We start from the raw sequence: 15,190 nt of genomic DNA on the forward strand, positions 1-15,190 counted from the left end.
TCGCTCAGTTTCTGGCTGGCTGTCACGGAGAGCAGTCGCATCGGTCTGCGCTCCTGCTGTGGTGAGGTGATTTGTTGTGTAACTAATCCTTTCGCCAACTTTCTTCCCGCTTTGTTTGCGATTTTCGTGTCAGTGCACGTCGGGTGCTGGTTGCTGTTGTCCAGGCATCCCCGCCATTTTCTATCTTCTTCTGCCTTGGGAATGGGAGTAGCGCTGGTGTGATTCTTAATAATTTTGTTGTAAGATTTGTTGAGAAAGTAACTGCTAGGGGGTGCAGCTGCCGGGCTTTATACAGGAGAAAAAAACCATTACGAGTCAGTTCTCTGCCTGGCTGTCGGATAGAGCAGTCGCATCGTTCTGCACTCCTGTTGTGGTGGGATCATTTGTTGTGTAACTAATTCTATTTTCTTGTCAGCTATTGATGGTTTGCATACTCTTGCTTTACCAGCCTCTGTATTACGAGTATTTTTCTCCTTGCATGCCCAGAGCTGTCCTAACTTGCCCAGACATGCCGTGATGACGTCACAGCTGACTTCACAGGATGTCCGGAACTGGTGGTCATTGCTGCGATGCTTTGCAACCTGCCTCTGTGCTCCGTCGATGGTCAGCGGCCGTTACGGACCGCTTTCTTCAAGATGGCGTCGTTGATCTTCAATTAAACTTCTTCTCTCCACTCTATCTCAATCTATTTTTTTTCTTTTTTATGGACTCTCAGAGTGCACAACGCTCAGCTGGTCTGGACACGAGTTAGATGTTCCCCAATTAGTCTGGTGGCTCCCTGGAGGGTGCTGATTAATGTGGGGGGTCCCAATTAGCTCTAATTGCTAATTAAATCGTGTTCAGGCCAGTTGGGCGTTGTGCACTATGAGAGTCCAGTACCTACTACTGGGAACTGTATACACAGTACTTCAGCAATGAAGGACAAGCAGGCTGGCAGTGGAAAATGATCTAAGGTAACTGAGGAACCTCATTTGCATCTCATTGCGTGGGGAACATTCACTGAACACTCTGGATGTTCTGGGACGAACCTACAAATTAATGAAATATCACTTCTGATAAAAGCGAAAGTACACGCGTTTTCACAGACAAGATGTGAGACGCTTGTTTGTGATGAAGTCGTGCACTAGTGGCATAGGAAGGGGGGGAAGGATTTGGGGGCTTCAAACTGCTCCCATTTTGGTAGAGGCAGTTGGCCACACAGAAAAACCTCTGTGACAAGAGACTATTGATAAGGATTCTGCGCCTTCTTCAAAACAAAATGTATTTTTAAAAAAAGTATGCAATAGAATGCAATGCAGTAGAAAATTCTTGTATGCTTCACAAGCTGCTACAGCATTGACCAAGCTTAAAGTATGAGGTTGGGATCTCTTCTGGCCGACTTGCGACATGATGAAATGTAAACATTTTGTGCATTGACAACTTTCGACGATAAAACGACATAATCTCATGTCACTAGACAGCTATATTTATTCGCCAACGTACTTAAGCTTATTAATTCTGGTCAACATGAAATAAACTCAATACTCTTACATTGTAGGATATATACATGAACATTCCAACTGTCTGAAGCAAACTTATGCATCATGACTTATATAGGGTGTCCCAAAAAATGTGTTATTCAATTATACTTTAAAAAACTACGCCACCTAAGGCGTAGTCAACAGCATTCGTTCTTACGTTTGTTGCTGTCTCGTGATGTTAATGTCGTCAAACCTAATTTTTATTCTGTCAGCTTTTGCTTGGCAAGTACTCGAGTTCAGTTTATAATACTGACATAATAAAACTTGAGTTAGCTGACATTCATATCAGGAGGAGGTAGATACAGGTAACAAATGCCGTTGACTACATGGTTCTTGATGGCGGAGTTTTTTAATTGTAATTGAATTGCACATTTTCTGTATTGCACTTTGCCAGCAGGCTGCCTCAACATCACACTGTTAATATGACTAGAAAAAGAAATGTGACATCGACCTGATGTAATGATATTAATACAGAAAATGCATTGCTTCATGCCTGTGTGTGCAAGGCATCCGACGCTTAATCTGTTGGCTCCAAAATATCTATCGCTTGTGCATGCAAACCACTCAACGATACAGAGTATTTGATAGCTGCTTGGTAGGAGAGAAACATAGTCATCTGCCTGTGTGGCCCCTCTGGTACTGCCCTTACACAGTTCGCCATCATGACTCCAAATGCGTCACATTCATCTGCCGCAGGTGATGCAGCCACACTAGACATACTACTGACTGCAGCTTTGAGAAGTTCCAGTTTTGCGGCCTGGCAATTGCCCACTGTTCGCTGCTTTTTACGACTGCTCCCAGGTCCATCTACTGCACCGCCTGTGCTGACACTCTCCTCTTGCTGTGCAGGCCCGTCTTCACTAGTCTCACAGATGCTGGTGCCCTCTCCTCCATCTTCAGGAAAAGTGATTGTGCTCTGTGAAGACTGTGCATCCTGCCAACAGAATGGGTTGCAGTATATGAGTTGTATATATGTATGATGTTACGAAAAAGAAGCCCATATTGCATTATCGTTCCAGAGGTATGCATATATACTGTTTAATAATTGATTGTGGATATTGAACGGTAATAGTACTATATAGATAGGGTTCCGCATTTTTGGTTTTAATTGAAAAACACCAAAAAACATACGCCAGGTAAATTTTCCCTCATTCGGTTTTAATCAAAGACACTGAATATAGGAGGACATACCAGGACATGACAGAGATAAATTGCTGTACATGCCCAGCAAGTTGTTGATGCAGATCAGAAAACTATACAGAAATACGATGGTTGTGAAAAATGTCCGTCTACTTTTTTGTTAGCCGCAAAACGCCACCGGAGCGAACGCCACGTTGAATAAGCATAGTGCGTTAACTACACTGTGTATCTATTCGCCGATAACTGTCGGGAAAACCATGTACACGCCAGGAAAAACATAGAAAAACGACGATTTCGTTAAAATCTATAAACATCGAAAAACAGACTCCGAATATGCCTAAAAATAAAAACCGAAAACACGGAACCTTGTATACAAAATGTACACTGTGTGAATAAATCCTATTGCTGTACTGCATTTATTTGAATGGTATTTTTTCATTTGGACACATAAAATGGAAATCGCTCATCAATTAAAGCCTCATCTTGCTGTTCTCACTTCAACTTCTGGTGTAAGAATCAGGTTCGACTCGCTTTGTCTCTCTTTGCATGCCGAGGTGAGGAAGAGTAGGTCTTTGTAATGGATCCACTTTGGTCTGTACACATCGTCTGCCCCTGCAACTGACCTGCACGACTCCTTTACTTTTCTGTGCTCCCTGCTGAATGCAGAGCGAAGGTTGCCCCACTTTGTTTTCACTGCTGTAACTGTAAGACACGTGCGTGTATTATACATTAAGAGAGCATATCTGTTACATGACACTGTTGCACACCAGCATTTATTTTTGTTTAGCTCAGTGCAATCCTATACAACCCATAGAGACTGGTCTAGGTTCAGATGCATATTACAGTCCCAGACACTGTGGAACTAAACTGATAAGTGTAGAAAGCTGCGATCTGTACAAAATATGTGTACAAATCTAATAAATTTGCTGTGCATCTGACCAAGCATGAAGGCAGCCGCCTGCAGTTTAGCGAAACCACAGTTGCTGAACATTTATGAACATCAATTGTCCACCTCAGGTACGCCACAATAGAAGAAAAAGTTTGAATAAAAGGACATGATACAAAGCAACAGAAATGTTGTATTTCACAACACTAGGACAGGGTGTGTGCACATAAACTCAAGTGGCATTTGCACACGTATCTGAAAGCTACTGGAGTTTACCTGCACACAAGTATCATGTAGGACTCAAAGCATCTGAAATTAGTTCGCGTTCTTAACAAATTTCAGCGACGTGCCCAGAGTCAACCTTCATCGTCAAAATAGCGCATCGCACAAGCAGCAAACATTTTCTTGACGCTTAAATACCAAATGTTAACATTCCACAAAACGAAAATAAAGCGAAGTAAGTTGCGTCTTACCGCTACGTCCGAGACGCTCTGCTACCTCTCCATACGCCTTTTCTTTTAGCTCCTTCCGGTGATAGCAGGGATGCTGAACGTTCCAGAGTAACGTCTTTGTTTCCATTGTAGATATCAACGTTTTCTCATCTTCCGTTGTGAACTCCATAGTTGAGGGGCAACACGACGCGCGCAGCGAAAGCTTTCCAAAAGACAACGGGACAACGGTCTTCGCGAACACACCTCCGTCAGAGACGCTGATTGTTTAAATAATAATCGCAACACCCACAACATGGATGTTTCAAAAAAAATATTATCCTTTCGCGCGGTGAATGTCGTATGTCGGTCGTCGTATTTTTGAGCAACGATCAAACTGCTGTTGACATGTCGTCAGACACTGTCTGCCAGCCGATTTTGTTATCGAAATCTGTCACACTGAAGCGACATTTTGTCGACTTGCGTCTGTCGCTGTCGGTCGGCGCAGTGTGACAGGTGTGCTTGGCAATACAATGTATGGTGACAATGTCTGTCTTCCGTGGGCGTCGGCGCCGTGTCAGTGTCGGTGTCGTGTCGGTCCAGTGTGACAGCACCTTAAGCGCTGAGCCACGCGTGCTGGTAACGCGATGCCGCGTGGCTCAAACCAAAATACGGCAGCCGAGTCGTCGGAACCTTTCCAAGAAGACGAAGATGACTCTTTGTGCACCTGAGATTCCGGAACTGTAGCACCGGATATTAATTCGCGCTCGCGGTGTGCTGCGTGATACTGCGCGGAAAACGTAGTGCGGGTGTGATATTAAATTGAACGCATTTGTTTTCCTATTTGAGGTTGGAACTGTTTAAATTTTGATTTTTCTGTGGGCACCGCCCTTATGATTGCAGTTAAAGGGTTAGGTCAGATGCGAATGCGTTTATGCGAATTATGGGTCGACAGCCCGAGAGAGGAAAATGTCCATTCAGTCATTTTCAGCCGAGGTCAAGGGGTCGCTTTGTTAGGGTGTGGAGGAAATTGCGTGAATGAAGGTATCTTTGCACCAGACCTATCACAAAATTGCTAAGTTCACCATGGAGTGCATAAACAACGGGACGAGACGGGACGACAGGCAGGCATGGGCGAACATTCCGAAAGATAACGGGGTTAGTGGGTACGTGGCAAACTTTTGAGGGCACACTTTTTCCTTTCCTGTTCTTTCTTCCATTATCCTTTTTTTTGTAACCTATATACCTGTAACATACAGTTGTGGCATTCAATAAAGCAAGTAGTGATCATGCAACACATAACAGTGTAGATAGACGATGAAGGGGATAGAACAGCAGGAGTAAAAAGGTCTGCGCGTATTCTTATTTTTTTCCAGGGTGGCTTGTGGTTTGTTAGTACTGAACGGGTCAAGGAAGTTCCAAGGTACATCTAAACTGGTAGCGAAAACAAGCGAAAATACTAAATCAGACCCATCGGCAAGGCTACCATCATGAGGCGCGAGCGATCTTGGGTGTTGACAGTAGAGGTACGATCGTAAACACAAAAACTTTAGAACGTGGGCATGGGTTGTGTGCGCACTAATTCATAATTTCAATGTAGAAAAAACTTTCTGTTGCCCCACTCGTGCACATATACGAAATCATCTACCACCCGAGTACGTTTCCGTATCCTGCTCCTTTGCACATGTGTCATAGTGGGCGTGTTTATCCGTGCATCTGTGTATCCGTGCTGTGTGTCCGTGCATTGTAATGCGGAGTTCGTATACTTTTTGGGTTAAACAGGTAGCGACGTTGGCATCTCGGAGCTGTAGGCCAAGATTAACACGTGTGAACTGATGAATACAATGCATCCCCTGTTGTTGGCCCCGCGAAAATAAATTTCATGGGACGAGCGGCCATGATAGCGTGAGTGTTAGCAGAAATCAGCTGCGCACCAACGATGTCATGTTTTGTTGCAATGGCCACTCATTGTATAAATGCAAACGTGTAATCACTGCATGTGCGTAGTGCTCTAGGTGAGAAATGGAGCTGAAGTGAACCTGCCTCGTTTCTGTGTGCTATCACGGTGCCCTTTTGTTTGGAGTTGTCAAGATATGTGATAACTATATGTATTCCGTATTGATGTGTTTCATTAAACCTGATACTATTTATTTTTTCTGTGTTCTCGTCTGGTACTGTTGCACGGGTGAGGAAAAGGGAATACAACGCAAACGAAGAGCGCGAACGAAAACGTGCCATAGCCAATTATGCACTACTTATTATTCATACTGCTGACGTCACCTCTGACGCCATTTATTTACAATCGTAGTAGTTCGCGCAACGGATGGATGGCGCTGACCGTCTCTATCATGGCGTCATTCTGAAGACACAGGGGCCTATGGGAGTTGCGCTACCTGTTTAGATATGCCTTGGGAGTTCAACCTGTATACGAGATAAGACTCGATCTTTTCTTTAGTAGGTGCTGCGGATAAGCTCCCACCATTTCGATCACAACACATTTCTTTCCCTGCTGAAAAGTTGTTCACCAGCAGATCTCGAGCTTTCTCGCCATAACCTTTTCAGAGATGACAAGACGACGCTTGGAAAGTGACCCCGGGCATGACATCGCACTAACCTGGATATTTTAAAGGGGCGCTAAAGTATAAGAATATCCCCTGGAATGAAAGATGCCATTAGCTTGACACCAACACAAAAGCATTGGGATGCTCGATCTCCCGCTCTGACGGGACAAATCATATATGGCGACCAATGAGAGCGCTGCACATCCTCGGCTTCCATGAGAATGAGGGGAGAGGGAAAGGGTAAACTGTGGTTTCTTTCCTCATAAATCATGTACGACGCCACCGATGAATCCCGCTTTGTGTTGGCGTCAAGGTAAAGGCATATTTCACTCAGCGAGGAGGGATTTTCGCGGTTTAGTGACGCTTTGACTGGCTCAAATTTTCCAGCTGCATTCACCGAGAGTGGCAACAATAAGCACAATAGCGAGTTACTGTTCCAAAAATGTGTCATTTTAGTGTGGCAACTGACTGAAGGAGTAAGTAGCTACAGTTTGACAGTTGTGACCGAAGATTGCTGTAAGCACTACCACAACAAAGGGAAGAGCTGAAGTATAACAAGTTGTCGTTATGTTTCGGACATGGTTTATTCTGCATCTTATCCCAGCACAAAGTCACGCAAGTAATGCATTCCATGCAGCACGTAGCTTGCTTCCATCGGGATGTGCTTATAGGCGCAAATCTGAAAAGGCAAAAAAAAAAAAAAAATTGACGCTGCCGTGTAGATTCAAGTGTAACTAAATTGGTATCAGTTCCCTTCATCGCAGAATCACGTGTAATACAGATTCTCGGACTCTCTCTGGATGATCCGCATGCTACCAGTCGGCATGATCTTCAATACATTTATTTTGCCTGCTAAGATTTCAGCGCACAGGCCTACCGCAGGAGTGTCGTTGATGTCGTTCACAAACACATAGACGGAGAAAAACTCCGGCAGAAATCGCTGAGCAGATAGTCATTGAAATGGGATACCATTTATGAGCTCTTTGTGGGCATTTTCCAACAGTTAACAGTAGAGGCCTGTGGGGACTGGAGCAAATGACGTACTTTGGGACCACTAGCTTGTCTATGCCGCTCAGGAAGACACAATTTATAACACTTTCCGTACGGGCGGGACTTGTATCGTCACTGGCTAGATGCAAATTGTAGACTTCCTTCATGAAGTCCGCGAGCCAGTTGTCCTGGGGTGTTAGACTCGTCGCAAAGTTCACAACTGCGTTCAGCAGATGCGAAGAAGCACGGCGATTGGACGCTCCACGTGGCCCATGTTACAAGGCGTGACTGTCAATCAAAACAGGTTCAAAAGCAACTGCAAATGTGTCTTTTGAACTTTTGGCGTGACGTCAAAATGACGTTGCTGACCTTATTCCAGGCCCAAAAATGGTCAAGGCCGAATTGTGTTGATATGGATAAAGCCAGCTATTGGGTGCTATACGTGGCTCACGTGACGGCGCGTGACTGTCAATCAAAACAAGTTCAAAGCGACTGAAAATATGTCTTTTGAACTTTGACGTGACGTCAAAATGACATTGCTGAACTTACTTCAGGTTGATAAAAATTTAAAACACCGGATTGTAGAGAACATCGAAGTTCATAAAAGAAGATAGCGTTGCTTTTGCTGCATTGTATTTGTTTTTCCGCCGATGGCGTGTTTATTGTGACCATAGCGACGCGTACTAAGTGTCTGACCAGACTCTTCGGGAGGATTACCGGTTGTCACAGGGCACTGTATGGTGGTTCTTCGACCCGTCTTCGCGCGACGCCGGACAATGACTGTGAAGCAACAGGTTCATTGTTCTCTTCGGTTCTTCGGAACGGGAAGTTTTCAGGGCATTGTGGCCACAGATCGAAACCTGTCTGTGTCCCAGATAACTATGAGCCGAGCGGTTCGAGCGGATTCCGCAGTGATTGTAGGCGTAGAGGAGCTTGGCGATGAGTGGGGGAGCTTTCCACGGGATGGGCTGTTGGCAGAACGACCAGCGAGGACTCCTTTACGCGACGGGACTCACGCCTCACTGGCGCCGTAGTGGCAGTGGATGCAGCACTGATCGCAATCCTTCGGCCACAGGGAACTTCTGGAACCATCACCAAAGACGCCTACCGGTAACGCAAGCAACACCACGCGAGGCTTTAGTTTGTTCATCACGTCGAGCCCTTGGCCTCCGAGGACGACGGTTGCGCCCGCGGCATGACGGTGCCGGGGACAGTGGAAGCAGAGCTGAGGGGACTCCATGCGGAACCGGGTGAGAAAGCACCTCGTAATCTTCTAAAATTTACAAAGAATTCAGAAACACGATTGTTGCACGATCGGTACATTCTGAAAAAAGAGCTTCAGCTCATAACACATCATCAGCCGATCAACACACGGCCGACAGCCGATAAAATTCGATCTTCGACGTCCGTTACAGATGCGGAGGGAGGGCCTCCGCCTGTTCCTTTGCCGTCGTTACGAATTTTCGCCGCTCTTTTTTTTTTCGTTCTCCGCACTCTTCCCCAGAGCTACTGCCACTTCGCTTTTCTTTTCTTTGCTTTTCACACTTCTGGTCCCTGGTGAACAGCGAAACGTGCTCAGAGCAAGGTCTTGCCAGGAATTGGTGCCGCTCCATGGTGTTGAGCAGCACGTCCAACTGAGCGTCGGAAGCGCGTGGACCCAGGGTCTTTCGAAGCTTCGCCGGAGGACACCGCGATTATTCCGTAATTTTCGACGTAGCTGTCTACAGTGTCATCGCAATTAATACACTTATATGTTCACATTTGCTCAGTTGTAAGGATACACGATAAGGATTACTGCAGTTTCTCGTATTCACTCTTTCACTCCACGTTACTACTATCTTCTCGCAAGCCATTGGACGTGTCGCTCACGAGCCGACCGTTTATTTATTTTTTCCTTTATCGGTGCTAACGTAGGCCCAACTTCAGTAACCGGGAAGGGGCAACATTTCTGTTGAACTTCGCGAAGTTCAAAGCTCCTCCCCGCGGCGACCTCATCTATTGAACTTAGTCCATCGTTGACGAGTCTAGCACCCCTGGGCTTCTTTATGTGAAGTATCCCTTAACAGTCACAGGCACGTTGTGTTAATTCAAGTTTTCTACCAAGCTGATGCTTGCAGAGTAATTGAAGAGTTTGGCTCGAAATCAACTGGCTAGAAGGTTTTGTATCCGTGCTTGGACACGTGATCTCGAAGCAGCAGCTAATGAGTGCAGGGCTTACGCTGCAACATTATCACCTCAAGAAAACTTGGAGGGTTCGCTCATAAATGCTATCGCATTTAAATTAACGGCACGATGAACGCTTGGTGGCTGCGCATGTGATGGCAACAGTACCGTGCTTGTGCTATTTTGTTCTTCCTTTCTACCCTTCGCGTGTTCTTTCCGAGCCTTCTTCTCCTCCCACGCATTTCCGGCACGAGCAAACCCTTTGCTATCGGCGGATGTACGCGGGTGCTGATGGTGATTGGTATAAAATCGCTGCCGCAATTGAAATAGCCGTAGTCATCTAATAATTATATTTCGCTTATTTTTGTCATTTCATAGCATCTCGGGATGAGATTGTGTTACCGTTAATGTACAAGTTGTATGAAACGGAATATGTGCCTGTTAGGTGACTCTCAGCCAATAGCAGTGGAGCAGCGATACTTTTGAATTGCATAATGTTTTTGAATGCATTGGTAAATCGGCACGAACCCACCGGATGTGCGAATAGCACGACATACGTGGGTCATGACTTCATGCGCTGTCCATTTTTGCAGCTGACGTCACAGTTAAGGAATATGTAACTCCCGAAAATGTAATTTCACTGCCTCAACGAAGTGCGGAATATTTGAAGAAGGAAGGAAGTCACTGAAAAGAACATCAGTTTTCACGCGTAATGTTTCCCGGCAAAATGCACGAAATGTCACGCTAGCGCTTGTAGTTGCGAGAAGAAGCACGCGTTTCTGTGACGTCGTATCACCTGATGATTACTTACCCTCATGCTCTGGATTGCACGGGTGATGTTAATGTTGTACGAAGCCATCATGCCCTTGAAATTAAACGTAATGAAACATGTGTGAAAATGGCAAGCGTCCCACAAATCAATTTAAATAACACGCATCGTGAATTCGGGCATCACCATTGCCGAAATTTCGGACCTAGCCTTTAGAAGTACACTACTCCACCACTGGGGAAACCTCATCCACCTCCATACCCTTGCTATTATGGTCCCGGAAGTTTGTACACAGTTGGGCAACATAGGCCGCAATGGACGTACCCGGATGTAAAGGGTTTGGCAGGTCGTTGATAACTAAAGTTCATTGGAACGGCACATATCAGGGTGCTAATACCTCAGCGTCAGATCGTTCGCCTATCATGTAAAAGTCCCTGGGTTGTTTGCCGGCAAACGGTTTTCCCAGTTCATGGCCTACGAGTAACGCCCTCAATAGCATTATTACCGCATAATGTATAATTGCTTCGCGGAGGATAGAGTGAGCTACGCGTCATTTGAATTTCACATAGTTCTAGAAATGTTGTTGTCAGAGCGATAGTGAATACACTTAACTGGTGACTTTGGATGTGGGGGGCAATCTGAGTGGTAGGAAAACCATTGACCAAACCCAGAACTATCTGACACGAATTCGTCTCTGTAAAGGCATTACCTCTGGGAACGTTGTAGCCGTCTGTATTTACCCTTAGCCCGACTACATAGGTGGACGGGATCCAACGATGCCTACCATAAGGCCACGAAAATGGTCTGCCTTCTACGGGATCAATTTTAGCAGTCCTTGTATTTTTCGTTAGGACCTCTAGCCCGCTCACACCTGTTTTCATATATCACAAAGTACACCGACTTTCTACTCTGAGCCCCGCCCTTTCACACCTTCTGTCAGGGAGTAAAGTCACGGTGATGTCTTGCCGTCGAGAGCTGATCTTTAAAAGTGTTTTTTTAAATATCTAAGCACTATGTAGATTTGAAATTTACCATGTAGGTTGTCGGCCGATGCCGATCATAGTGGTATCTGTTTCCTAGATTAGTTTTCGAATGGTACCATCCGTTTAAAGAGCCGGCTACGATGCATTGGGGGACGGGTAGCATCCTGCGGATCAACAATATTCAACAAATTCAAACACTGGCACTAGGAACGAATATGGGGTATCTTCGTCCTTGGGAGCGCTTCGTAAGGGTGGACAAGTGAATTAGTGCCGAATACGTGTTTGCCTCAAAGCCGATTAAAAAGAATAGAACGTTGTGAAGTATACTTTAGTTTGAAGGTATATCTAGCCGTTTCGTTTCGTGCGATTACGGTAAGGACGTGGACGCAATAGATAATGAAGCATCGTGCATGCACAAAAAAGTTGAGGGAGAACTAGAGTAGAGTCTGCTTGTGGAGATGTATTCAGAGTTCATTTTTTTCTTAATAGATTCAAAGTACATGCATTGCGTTGAACTTACCAGAAATTTTCCCCTGTCGCCTCTGTCATGTGCTGACCCAAATTCAGTTTCTACTATGTGTAATTTAATACGAACAAACATATGATCTGGGCTGTTCAAATGCTCAGAAACGTGAATGGGAAGTTTTTCAGTTCTGCGACAGATTATGCGATAGTTTATTTTGTTGTTTAATTTAACCAGTCCGTCACATTGAACAGCCATCGTATTAAATGCAATATATCAGTATATCACGCTGCAGCTCGCTCATGTAAATATACAGGGCGTTTTTTATCCTTTACGTAATTCTTTATAATGAAACTATAAGAGCTATCTAGATGCGATTTCCACAGGTGGGTTATGCAGCCAGGCGCACATGCTGTCAAAAAGCGCACGTAACTACTCCACCACTAATTACCTAAAATCCATCAATCAAACTTTTTGGCAGGAATGCGAGATCAGAGAATTGGAGTCAGTGATTTAAATCCACAAGCTCTTCTCAAATATCCTGAAAGAAGCACGTACTTTGAGATATAAATAGGGAAACTTTTGTATCTAAATGAGGCAAAACCACATACTTTTCCGGCACAAAAGGAGAGGTGGCCGTTTGCATCGCAGGGCGACGTGTTTGTACCGATGGAGCTGATTGATTTTGCTCAGAAGCCTTTAGACAAGTCACGGCGGTTCACTGTGAAGTCGGCCCGGTACACACGATCCCCTGTGCGATAGTCGTGACGATACCCGCCTGGGCGTGACCGTCTACGGAAAGCAGTTATGTCACCACCACCACCAACTGAATGGGGTACTCGCTGATCCGATCCCCAGTTAAGCAGTAACCGCATACGACGATTTCTCGACGGAAAAACGGCCAACTTTCCCACCGGCACGGGAACTGGACGGAAAAACGGCGGGACGAACCGAATGCACAGATTTCCACTGCGGCGGACGGTGGCGCCCTAGCGAGCGTTTCGTTAGTCCGTGTTAAATTTTGACTTCAAATTAAGTGATAAATATTTTGCTACACATAGAAAAGTTATAGTGGCACACAGAAGTTCTTCCGGTCAAAGCATATTCGCGAGACAAGCGCTACAAAGGCGCCCTCAGACAGCAGCGGGCGGGCGACAGCGTGCTTGCCAGTTCCCAGGTTCGTCATACGGGCATCCGAAATGCTCGCCACGCCCACTCCTGGAAGGATAGCGCGTGGAGCAGTCCTATTGGCTGCCGTCGAGCGGCCACTTCCTCTCTTCGCCGGATTTTTCTGTCCACCGCTGTCGTCGAGAAATCGGTGAAGTTCCCATTGCTCGCGCCGGCTCACCGGAAAAGCGGTGACGGTGGCCGGTTTTTCGTCGAGAATTCGTCGTATGCGGTTACCGCTTTAGACCGCTTTCCGGCAATAGGCTGACATGCCTTACGTACATATGTACCTTTTACCGGTTACCTTTCTACCACTTTCCGGTCAAGATAAGCAGGGACGATGTCGTTCCTGCGGTCGAGAAGTGCCTGCTTCTGGTTTCGGCCTCTTTTGAGTACCGAAGGCGATTTAGATCTCAAAGTATGTGCTCTTTTCAGGATTTCTATAACTGAGGGTGGACTCAAATAATGGCACTCTTCAATTCTACTATCTCGCATTTTGCCAAAAACACGAGATTAAAAAGTTCATAATTGCACTTTATGCAATCTGATATCCATTAGTTTCATACGCATTCCAACGGGATGTCCGCCTGGCTGCGTAAGCCACCTGCAAAGATTGCACCAAGGCTGCTCTCGCAGGTTTAAAAAAAGAACCCATAAAGGAAAAAAAAACACCATGTATGTTTAACAGAGTGGATGTTGCTATTAGCTTTATTTACGCGTGCGTTAAAATTTGTGCGTTGTGCATATATACATATTCTGCAAAGTGGGTCGTTGTAGGGGTGTGGTCCGTCCCGTTGCTGTTGCGTTTTAATTTTAGTGTTAACGAGGATTCCACCATGGTTTCTTCCGCGTCGGTATGTAATTTGTGCCAGACGGGTATCATACGGGTATCATACGCTTTTCAGCCGGTCTGTACTCTGCATATTATTATTAGTAATACGAATGTTTATTTCTAACACGTGTTCGACAGGAGGTACAGACGCGAGCGAGTATACCAGATTGTGACGAATGAACCGTGCAATAAGAAGTGTGCTCTAAAATTATTATAATATTCATAATAACTGATAATGATAACACGTGGCTTTTTATATCGTGAGAGAACTATGACCATGAAAGACGACGCAGTGGTCGGTTAATTGTGTCCACTTGAGGGTTGTTTATCGTGCGCCGAAAGCTCAGCACACTGCACAACGTGTTTAACGTCCGTCGGGGAAGACTGCATGTCTTGGTAACTTGTACCCTACCACCAAGTTCGCGGCGTCCTTTATCGAGATCGAAGCCGTAACCTTGTGATAATAAATGAGACCGAATTTACAAGTAAAGTGGGATCGTCTACACCTGTGTGGCTACATGTTTACGTGCCGCAGGGTAGGACTTCCACCAGCGATTTCGACTTCCTTGGGGTTATTTTATGTGTGCCAGAAATCCCCGTCACACGGTGGTGGAAGTACAGACGGTACTTGTGTTTCCGCAAGATAGTTTTGACGTTTTTCAAAGGGACGAAATATTTAATTATACAGTAAAGTTGATTTGACGAACGGCTGCTCATTTTCATGCCTCGCAGACGTTGCTACGGTGTTCACTGCGTGTTCAGTTTGAAGTGTGTTTCTGGACAAAATCTCCTTCCGGAGAAGGCATTGCAGGGTTCCTCACGCTTCCTAGCGTGAACTGGGAGTGCCGTAATCAGACCCATAAGGTAGGGCGGGCTCGATACGGAAATCTGCCCGTCTCCTCCCAACCCCCACTGATATTATAGGACGCCTACGCACACATACGTGTGCATTCAGCGAGAGAAGAGATGAAAATATAGAATATTGGAACGTCCAATAATGCGATTCCATATGGGGTGTCATGACCGGCGCTGCCGAGCCAGATTGGAATTATCTTGAAACGCTCATAACTTCTGAAGTATTCAAGAATGCTGCTTAGATAGACGCCAGTATCTGTAAAACCTTTCGCGATCATCACACCGGACCCCCCCCATCCACACCCACCCACCCACCCAAATATATGTTTGTAATAGCTCAATAGCTCATGTTTCTGTCGTCAGTCGTCAGTAGTGCGCAGGCAGGCAGCGTTTGAACGGGTGGCGACAGAACGTCACGTGGCACCTCATTCCT

This window comes from Ornithodoros turicata, chromosome 1, assembly GCF_037126465.1.
Source record: "Ornithodoros turicata isolate Travis chromosome 1, ASM3712646v1, whole genome shotgun sequence".
Taxonomy (NCBI): Eukaryota; Metazoa; Arthropoda; class Arachnida; order Ixodida; family Argasidae; genus Ornithodoros; species Ornithodoros turicata.